At 45.4% G+C, this 10,731-nt stretch overlaps 1 pseudogene; it reads left to right on the top strand.

Annotated features, from left to right (window-relative positions):
• Positions 1-737: 737 nt before the first annotated feature.
• Positions 738-8,766, top strand: LOC121139427 (annotated as a pseudogene).
• The last annotated feature ends 1,965 nt before the right edge of the window (positions 8,767-10,731 follow it).

Here is a 10,731-nt window from a genome sequence, read left to right as displayed (position 1 = left end):
TTTAATCCCAGCACTCGGGAGGCAGAGGCAGGTGGATCTCTGTAAGTTCGAGAGTAGCCTGGTCTACAAGAGCTAGTTCCAGGACAGCCTCCAAAGCCAGAGAAACCCTGTCTCAGAAAAAAGACAAAAAAAAAAAAAAAAAAAAGAAGAAGAAAGAAGCATGAAGAAATTAGTGTTGTGCTTCAGTAGTAGAATTTGTTTGCAACTGCTGCTAAGCCCCTTCCCTGACTTGTGCAGTTAAGGATTTTATAATTAGAAACTGAATCTAGCTAGGATGGACGTGGTGGTAATACATGCCCTTAAGCCCAGCACTCAGGAAAACAGGCGGTTTCGAGTTCGAGGCCAGCCTGGTCTACAGAGTTAGTTCCAGGACAGCCATTGCTACACAGAGAAACCCTGTCTCTAAAACCGGAAATCTAAAAATAAATAAATAAAGTGGTAGCTCAAGCCGGCTGGTAGTTGCACACACCTTTAATCCCAGGAGGCAGAGCAGGCAGTTCTCTGGGGGGCAGCTAGGGCTACATAGAGAAACCCTGTCATGAAAAACAAAACAAAAGAAAACCAAAAAACAAACAAAAAGTAACTGAATCTAAAAGTACAGTCTCATAATTTTATGGAATAAAGATTTTCTTGGAGTTTACTGGAGGTCATTTTCGGTTTTCTCCCTAAAGTTAACCCTTGGGCCCTCGACCACGCTAAAAGAAAGCTGTAGCCACGCTCGTGCCGGTGTAGGCACTATGGACACCTTCCCATCTGCATCCCCGCATCCCTGGCTGCGGTCCTCCCGGCTCCATGGGGGTCGCATGGGCTGCCCCGCCAAACCCCCTGCTCGGTGAAGCCGCACGGCTGATGAGCAGAGGACTCGGGGTAAGGTGTGTGTGTGTGTGTGTGTGTGTGTGTGTGTGTGTGTGTGTGTGTGTGTGTGTGTGTGTGTGTGTGTGTGTGTGTGTGTGTGTGTGTGTGTGTGTGTGTGTGTGTGTGTGTGTGTGTGTGTGTGTGTGTGTCGGGGGGGCAAAGGGGGTGGGGTCCGAGGTGCTCCGGAGCTCGGTGCCGCTTCTCCTCTGCGGTCAGCGCCCCGCCCTGGACACTCCGGGGCTGGCTGCCCCTAGAGGCGGCACCCGCTGCCTTGGGCTTCTGCCCTGGACGCCGCCCCAGGCCGGGCTGGGTACTTGAGATCTTTTTGGGTCGCTGCGCAGGTTTCTGCAGAAAACGAATGACTCTTGCCGACTCAACGGAACGTTTTGTGGGGAGAGGTAATTCTGCTTTTCCCATCCCAGCGCTTCTCACCCCTACGAGGGGTAAACCGGCGGAGAAGAGGAGCTCCTGGTAGATCCCGGCATCACAGAGGAACCAAGCTCGGGCTGAGCTGGGGACACCGGGAGGACCCGGAAATGTTTACACGCCCAGCCTCTGAGGTTAGGCCTAGTCAGCGGGTTAACGACCTAGAGGGACAAACACCCTATCCTGTCATTTACACAAATGCTGACTTCTGATTGGTACTTTACCCGTATGCGCTGGTGACTAAATATCCCGTCGTAGCTGATTATAGTTGAAAAAGAAAAGGCAGAAAGGGTTTTATGTCTAAAGTCTCTTTCAGGCAAGTTAAAATTACGTAAGATGGATGCTTTCCATGAATATCTCTAAAGCTAATTTTTCTACCTGCTGAAATGCAGCCCAAGCAGCATCAAGGGCTCCTGAAACATAGGAAGAAGCCCAGGACTTGGGATCAGAACAAGTGCTTGACCCTTTTCTTTCGAAGTACCTGGCCTTAAATATAGGGTAAGCATATTGCGAGGTGGTATTTGTTAACTTCTCAACAAAACTGTCTGGTATATCACATGTGTGAAGAATGCCCTGGTGCTGCTACTCTAGCGGAGGATTCTGGTTGGATTCCCAGGATCCCACATGGCAGCTCACAACCCTGAGCAATGTATTCAGGCGGTATACAGACGTATATTCAGGCAAAACACATAAAATAAAAATTGATAAATATTTCTTAAAAGTCACCCTTTTGCAGCCGGGCGTTGGTGGTGCACGCCTTTAATCCCAGCACTCGGGAAGCAGAGGCAGGCGGATCTCTGTGAGTTCGAGACCAGCCTGGTCTACAAGAGCTAGTTCCAGGACAGTCTCCAAAGCTGCAGAGAAACCCTGTCTCGAAAAACCAAAAAAAAAAAAAAAAAAAAAAAAAAAAGTCACCCTTTTGCGGCTATGTATTCCTTTACCTGTTTATTTGTATTTTTATCTTTATAGTCAAAACGACAATTTCCTTTATTTTATTTGTAACTGGCTATCATTTTAAGTGGCTATGTATTGCCAGATTATAGAATTAATTTTGGTCAGCTCGACCTCACGAAAATGTGTTACTTTTCTATAAACCATTCTAAGTTAGATAGTTATAATGGTATAGCTCCGGCTGGCCTGGAACTCACTGAGAGGCACCAACCTCAGCCTCTTAAGTGTTGAGATTAAAGGTGTGAGCCACCACGTCCTGCTTTTTGTTTTTAGAAAGGGTCTTCAGTCCCTCCAGTGCTGGGATCACAGACACAGGTCACCACCAGCCCCAGCAATTCTACCTTCCATAACAACTTGTTTGTTAGAGCCACAAAGAGTGAGAACTGGACCACTGTGCCTGTGAAGGGCAGACAGGCAAAAGGCAGACTGTGTCTGGAGGGACGGGTGGGGTCAGGCTGCTGTAGTAGGGAGGTTGGGAAGGAAGCAGAAGAAAGGAGAGGAGCAGTATGCTGCAAGCATGTCACTGGGATGTCAGGGCCAATGCTGACATCAAGTTAGGACCAAAAGGAGTCAGAAATTAAGATACCAAAAAGGATGTTTTCCTAGACCAGAGACAAAGAACAAAGATGAGTCAGGCTGCCCCAGGGAAAAAGTACAGATGTCATCCTTGAATCAGACTTTTTACACAAGTAAATGCAACCTAAAAACCCCACTGTCCATTTGGCTTGAGGAACAAGAGCTTTCCATGATCCTTGATGTCTTAAAAAGAAAAATCTGAGCCGGGCGTTGGTGTCGCATGCCTTTAATCCCAGCACTCAGGAAGCAGAGGCAGGTGGATCTCTGTGAGTTCTACTGAGCAAGTTCCAGGACAGGCTCCAAAACAATACAGAGAAACCCTGTCTCGAAAAACCAAATAAATAAATAGAAAAATTTGATATTAACTGAATAGCCGGTCTGTGCAATCCCACCATTCAAAGCATTTTACTTGTATTAAAAAAAAAATCTTGCCGGGCAGTGGTGGTGCACGCCTTTAATCCCAGCACTCGGGAGGCATAGGCAGGTGGATCTCTGTGAGTTCAAGGCCAGCCTAGTCTACAGAGTGAGTTCCAGGACAACCAGAACTGTTTCACAGAGAAACCCTGTCTCAGAAAAACAAAACAAAAAACAACCAACTACAACAAAAACAAAACAAAACAAAAACTAATCTTGGGCCTGGAGAGATGGCTCAGTGGTTAAGAACACTGGCTGCTCTTCCAGAGGACCTGGGTTCAATACCCAGAAACCACATGGCAGCTCACAACTGTCTATTACTCCAATTAACTAATTACTCTATTAATAAGTTAATTAATTAAACAATCCTTTCAGCCACCCTATGAAATGGGTTATTTATCTATAGTTTGCAGACGACTGAGAATGTTACAGCAGTAGTTAGCCAGCTTGTCCGTGGCTCCTCATGCAGCTGATGATTGCCTCCGGAGTTTGCACTGCACACGCTGTGGGACACGCTTCTCTGATATTTCAATTCCTGTCTATCATTTACTATGTTACTGAACTCAGACTAGTCTTGACAAGAGATGATTGGAGACATGCATAGCCTGTCCAGATATTAGCTATTTTAATTTTCTTCTGAGGAACACAATTAAGAAATACAATTGAAGGAAAATTTGATGCTATTTTACTTATGATCTAACAAAGTTTGCCTGAGGATCAAAGTGCAAAGCTAGCCACACTAACTAGTCATAAAGCCAGGCAGTGGTGACACACACCCTTAATCCCAGCATTTGGGAGGCCGAGGCAGACAGAGCTCTGTGAGTTCAAGGCTACCCTGGGCTACAGGAACTTGGTCTAGTCTTAAAGAGAAACAGAGCTCACACAAAGGTGATCCCAGTAGTTGGGAGGAGGAGACAGGAGCCCATTGCAGGCAGTTTGAGCAGCAGTCAGTCTGAGGATGCAGTCTGAGGACAGGATCACCCCTTTAGTCTGAGCATCGGTAGAGGTAAGAACCAGTGACTGGCTGCTCTGCTTCTCTGATCCTTCAGCTTTCGCCCCCTTATAACTGACTCCAAGTTTTTATTATTAAGATCAATTAGAATTCGTGCAATAGGAAAACAATTCTTAACTTTACCACTTTGGGGGAGTTAAAGGGCTTTTTATTATGCATGCTGCATAAAGATACTTGCAACCCCCTTGAAATTTACCCAAGTATGTCCAAAGATAAAGCCTCAGCCAATTAAAAGTATGCTAATGTTCTGGGTGTGGTGGCTCACACCTTTATTCCCAGCACTGGGGAGGCAGAGGCAGGTGGATCTCTGAGTTCACAGGTCAGCCTGGTCTACAGAGTGAGTTCTAAGACAGCCAAAGATACATAGAGAAACCCTGTCTCAAAAAACAAACAAACTAAAAAATATACTAATGTAACTGCTGCTTGCTTAACCAAGTATGTTTGAGACGACCCAATGCTCCTAAAGTTCCCCTAGCTGTGCGTAAGGGGAGCCTGCGCGCTCCCCTTGGGGTCATCACAGTTTTGTACAGGTGCTTGACCCCTGCATGCTGGTACAGCAGTAAATACTCTTTGTTCTTGCATACTATTTGAGTTCAGGGTCTTCCTTCAGCTTTTTCTCAGACCCCTACGGAGTCAGGAGATGTTCATATCATGGCTAACTAGGAGGCATTATTGAATTTGGAGCCATCACCTTCAAAGTTCTGCCCCTAGTGGCCTACTTCTGCATAGGCCGTTGATCCTAAAGGTTCCACTGCCGCCCAGAATATTCCTACCCACAGAGGAACAAGTGCTAAACTGGTGTGGTGGGGTGGAGGAGTGGGGGATGGGAGGTTGGAGGTGGGGAGTCAGCTCTTTCTTGTTTTGTAAGAGTTGTCATTTTTAATTTTTTTCAGATTTTATTTATTTTATGTCTGTAAATGTTTGCCTGAGTGTGTGTCTGTGCACCAGCATGCATGCAGTCCCTTCAGAGGCCAGAAAAGGGACTGGAGTTACAGACAGTTTGAGCTGCCATGTGGGTGCTGGGAATTGAACCTGGGTCCTCTGGAAGAGCAGCCAGTGCTCTTAACTCCTGAGCCATCTCTCTGGTCACAAATTTAATACTTTTTAAAATGAGGTTTTAAACATAAAAAAAAAACAATGAAAAATACATCATGTATTCCAGTAAAGGTCCTTGAGTGTCTTAGAGCAGAAACAAATGCCCACTGACTAGCAATGTATAGGTGCAGTGAATACGCCATTTATTTTAAACCACTAACGAACTACTATTGGGTAACAGCAAAAAGCACTGTATAAACGGTTACTGCCTCTTTTTTGGGGGGGGCATTTCAAGGCACGGTTTCTCTGTGACTTTGGAGGCTGTCCTGGAACTAACTCTTGTAGACACGGCTGGTCTTGAACTCACAGAGATCTGCTTGCCTCTGCCTCTGGAGTGCTGGGATTAAAGACATGTGCCACCAATGCCCCGCAACAGTTATTGCCTCTTATTTGTAACGGGAGATTTTTGGCCCAGCTAGGTCCTGTGGCTGCTTCACCACAAATAAATACACACACACACTATATTAGCTCTAAAATTGTTGGCCGGTAGCTAGAGCTTTTTATTGGCTAGCTCGGTCTTAACTACTATTAATTAATCTCTATTAATCTATATATTTCTACATGGCCTTATCCTACTGGAGAACTCCTGGCATGTCCTATCCTCCCAGTCCCTTATGATGACTCTGTCTGCCTACATTTCCCAGAGTTCTCCTCTGGTAGCCCTGCCTATACTTCCTGCCTGTCCACTAGCCAAACAATGTTTTATTCATTAACCAATAAGAGAAAGATATATACAGAAGGACAACCCCCATCATTTTTTCTTTTTGGCTTTTCGAGACAGGGTTTCATTGTACATTGTGTAGCCTGTCCCTGTTTTGGAACTCACTCTGTAGACTTGATTGCCCTTGAACTCACAAAGATCTGCCTGCCTCTGCCTCCCGAGTGCTGTGATTAAAGGTGTGCGCCACTATTGCCTGACACTTGTACCTATTGTCAAGAGATTGCTCTCCTTCCTAAGGAATAATATGAAAATTGTCATGCTTAGTGTTGCCCTACATCTAAACAACAGTTGATTAGTCTAGTGTGACATCTTTCCATTGTGGCCAGTTGGAGCCTTTCCCTAGGGACTGAAAAAGAAACATTTCTTATTGTTTGTTATTTAATTTCTAATTAATTAATCAGTAACAGGGCCTCCCTGTGTAGCCTTGGGTGGCCAAAACTCACAATGTAAACCATACTGGCCTTGAGCTCCCAGACATCTGCTTGCTCTTGCCTCTTTTTTTTTTTTTTTTTTGGTTTTTCGAGACAGGGTTTCTCTATGGCTTGGAGGCTGTCCTGGAACTCGCTCTGTAGACCAGGCTGGCCTCGAACTCACGCTCCTGCCTCTTGAGTGCCACCATGACCAGCTACTTTGTACATTTGAGAGCTGTTAGGGTGTCCTGTGCTTAGGGGAAACAGGAACCCCATGGAGATGGCTCATCTCTAGCTATATATTTTTTAAATACTTTTCAAACCACCCCCATGTTTAAAGTATGATGTTATAGTTGGCATGACACTTGGGTAGTTGATTGCATCATTCACACACATATTTTACTCTTTGTATTATATAACAATGCACAATACACACACACAAGCATATATTTTTATGTTTTATTTTTTGGTTTTTCGAGACAGGGTTTCTCTGTACTGCTTTGGAGCCTGTCATGGCACTCACTCTGTAGACCAGACCAGCCTTGAATTCACAGAGATCCCCCTGCCTCTGCCTCCTGAGTGCTGGGATGCATATATTTCTTGAGAGCAGTCATGCATAAAGCATGCAATAATGCCTGTATACTCTTGAGCCCAGGACGTGACTGACTGAAGAAAAATTGGAGCAGGCATGCTTGGAGAAGTGAGGTAACACTAAGTGACACATCAGCTAGAGCAGGTACAGAATTGGCAGTGGTGTCCCAGGTATGGGGACTCCTATGGGTAGTAACCAGTGTACCACCACACAAGCACCAGCTGTAAGGGTTTCTAACTGTGGGAAACTGATGTCCATCCCAGGCTGTCATCATACAAGTGCACTAACCTCAGATCAGACCAAAAGAGGATATGTCTGACCCCCCAACAGAAATTCTATTGCAGCCTAGTCAGTGGCATCCTGTGACATTAGAAGACCTTAAATTGCAGCTGTTTCTGGATCCTCCCAAAGAATATCTGCACCCTTCTTCAAGCCTCTCCATTAGGAGTTAGTCATCTTCACAACACAAAAGTTCATTTTCCCCCAAGAAGCACAGAACATCAAGGAAGACTGTCCTTCATTAATCATAGTGGAGACTTGGGGCATCTACCTAAGATCCTTCGTTTTACTTCCCGTCAAGTCTGCCACAGATAATCTAGTGGTCCAGGGTGGGTAGCCTCTCAGTTTGATGGTCTTGTTGTCACTGGCAACCACCTGCTTTTCAGCATCTTTCCACTGTTTCTTACCTGCATCAGTGCTTAGTTCTGGGTGCAAATTCTTCAGGAGATAGCAGCACATTCCTTCCACACAGGCACAGTGGAGTCTCCATGCCCCCCAAGGACTCACCCATCACATCTTAAAGGATGACCTCCCGGGCTTTCCTCAATCAGATAGGAAATCAGGCTAAATCCATATGGCAGCCAACCTGCTCACACCTGCAGTGCTAGCACTCGGGTAGGCTGAGGCAGGTGAATTCCCACAAGTCAGAGGCCAGTCTATGCTACACAGTGCTTCGTAGTCCAGGGTGGGCTACTTTGGAAGGGTGCTGCTGCTGCTGCATTAGTCTAGCTAAAGTGGCCCTGAAACGTGGCAATCATTTGCTCTGGGTTTTAAGTCCAGAATGAGCCGATTGTGAGTCTTCTGAAGGAAGAACGGGCCCCTAGACTAAGGTTTCAGTTGTTGGGGTTGGCGGTGTTGTCATGGCCTGTGCCATCAAGTTTCTTTCTTTTTTTTTTTTTTTTTTTTTTTTTGGTTTTTCGAGACAGGGTTTCTCTGTGGCTTTGGAGGCTGTCCTGGAACTCGCTCTGTAGACCAGGCTGGTCTCGAACTCACAGAGATCCGCCTGCCTCTGCCTCCCGAGTGCTGGGATTAAAGCCATCAAGTTTCTTAACAGAGGACTTGCAGATGAAATTGCTCTCCTTGATGTCATGGAAGACTACTCAAGAGAGACATGTTGGATCTCCAGCACGGCAGCCCTTTCCTTGAGACACCAAAACACTGTCCCTGGAAAAAGACTATAAGGTGACTGCAAACTCAAAGCTGGCTCTTTCCACAGCTGGACATAGCAAAAAGAAGGAAAGAACGTCTTAATCTGGTTTAGAGTTACATGAACATCTCTCAGTCTGCTATTCCTAATGTTATGAAATTCAGTCCAAATTACAAGTCACTGGATGATTCTCAACAAGTACGTATCTTAACCTCTGTGGCTTAGAAGATAAGCGGCTTTCCCTAAAACCACGTTACTGGAAGTGGCTGCCGTATGGATTATGCCTGATTTCCTGTCTGAGCAAACTGCAGATTAAGTGGCTTTGCCAAAGTGATACAGCCAGCTGGTAGGACCAGAGCCAGCCCTGTGTCACCCGCCTCTCTGTGGTATCTCTTCAGGGAAGCATTAGGATGAACCATACTTGTCTTAGGGTCTACTAGCTGCACAGCTAGCGAATCAGAACATGGTTAACGAGGGCCTGGCAGGGAGACCAAGGGAATAAGGGATAGTAAGCAGGGGTTTAAATAATTATATTACCCTGGGAGGTGGTGGCGCACGCCTTTAATCCCAGCACTCAGGAGGCAGAGGCAGGCGGATCTCTGTGAGTTTTAGGCCTGCCTCAGCTACAGAGTGAGTTTAGGACAGACAGAGCTGTCACACAGGGAAACCCTGTCTTGAAACAAACTAACAAACAAAATTATATCACAAGCACCTATAATAAAAAAGAAAATCCTTAACTTTTAAAAATTATTCTTAGAAAACAACAACAACAAAATTATTCTTAGTCGGGCAGTGGTGGCACATGCCTTTAGTCCCAGCACTCAGGAGGCAGTGGCAGGCAGATCTCTGTGAGTTGGAGACCAGCCTGGTCTACAAGAGAAACCCTGTCTCGAAAAAACAAAAACAAATTCTTATTCGTCATAGAAGAAGTCTATTTGTTACTTAACAACTTCAGGAACAATTGCTCAAATATATGAATCCAAATTGCATCTAGCATGAAGAAAACAACTTAAGACTACACAGGACAGGGTGCACACACTCAGGTTGGTCTAGACTTCCTGAGAAGTGGGGTTAGCTCGGAAACTTCCTGTTTGGTTGTATTGGAGAACCAGAGGACTGGGAACTTCCTGTTTGGTCGTATTGGAGAGCTTGAGGGTAGGAACACATGAGTCTACCTCTCTCCATCTAGTCCTAGAGTTGATTAAAACCCCTCATTTGAGATTATTCATAACCAAAGGAGCCAAAGCGTAGTATGGTGTTAAGTATATTTGGGGAAGACACGGGTAATGCGGGAAAGAAATACCCAGGTTTCGAAATCAAAGCGCAAGGAGCACGTGACTTGCTGGAAGGCATAGCGGCACACTGAAGAAGATGGCATTGGTATCTTTCCGTCTTGTGCGCCTGACTTCAGAGCCGCTCCTGCCGCTGCTGGCCCATTGGCCACCAAAGTCACAGGTGTCTGTTTAGATGACATCTGTGTGCCACATTGGGTTGTGTCTTAATTTTCTTTCATTGGTTGTGGATGGTAACATAGCCAAGCCTACACTGTGAATATGTGTAATTCTTCCTACTCTTGGTTTCTCCTAAACAGGCAGGGCAGTTTTGTGGGGTTTTTTTTGTTTGTTTTCATCCTCTTAATAATTCTTTCTACAAAAGGGCATTTTAAAATTTCGTTTTCTGTTGTAAAATATCAAAGATTTATAAGTTTCTCAGGTGAATCCACCATTATTCTTAGCGTTGCTTTTTTGGTACAGCGTTTGCCTGGAGAATAGATACTCAGTAATGAGTAATCCCAGGACTCAAGAGACGGCAGACCGATCTCTGTTAGTTCAAGGTCGCACTGAGCTACATGAAATTGATCCAGTCTTAAAGAGAAACAGCTCACACAAAGGTGATCTCAGCACCTTGATCACATGCCTTTAATCCCAGAATTTGAAAGGTATAAAAGCATTCTGGAGCCGGGGGGTGGTGGCTCACGCCTTTAATCCCAGCACTCAGGAGGCAGAGGCAGGCGGATCTCTGTGAGTTCGAGGCCAGGCTGGACCGACAGCCTCCAAAACAATACAGAGAAACCCTGTCTCGAAAAACCAAAAAAAAAAAAAAAAAAAAAAAAAAAAAGCATTCTGGGATTGTAATCTGAGGCTTGGGGGAGACAGGATTGTCATCTGACTTTTGGAGGAAAGAATTAGTCTCTAGCCATGTAGAGGAAAGCATAGCAGACTGGGTGAATCTGAGGAGCAGTGAAGTCGGGTG

The sequence above is a fragment of the Mesocricetus auratus genome, unplaced genomic scaffold, assembly GCF_017639785.1.
Source record: "Mesocricetus auratus isolate SY011 unplaced genomic scaffold, BCM_Maur_2.0 Super-Scaffold_15014, whole genome shotgun sequence".
NCBI lineage: Eukaryota > Metazoa > Chordata > Mammalia > Rodentia > Cricetidae > Mesocricetus > Mesocricetus auratus.
This window is presented reverse-complemented; position numbering and strand designations above follow the sequence as displayed.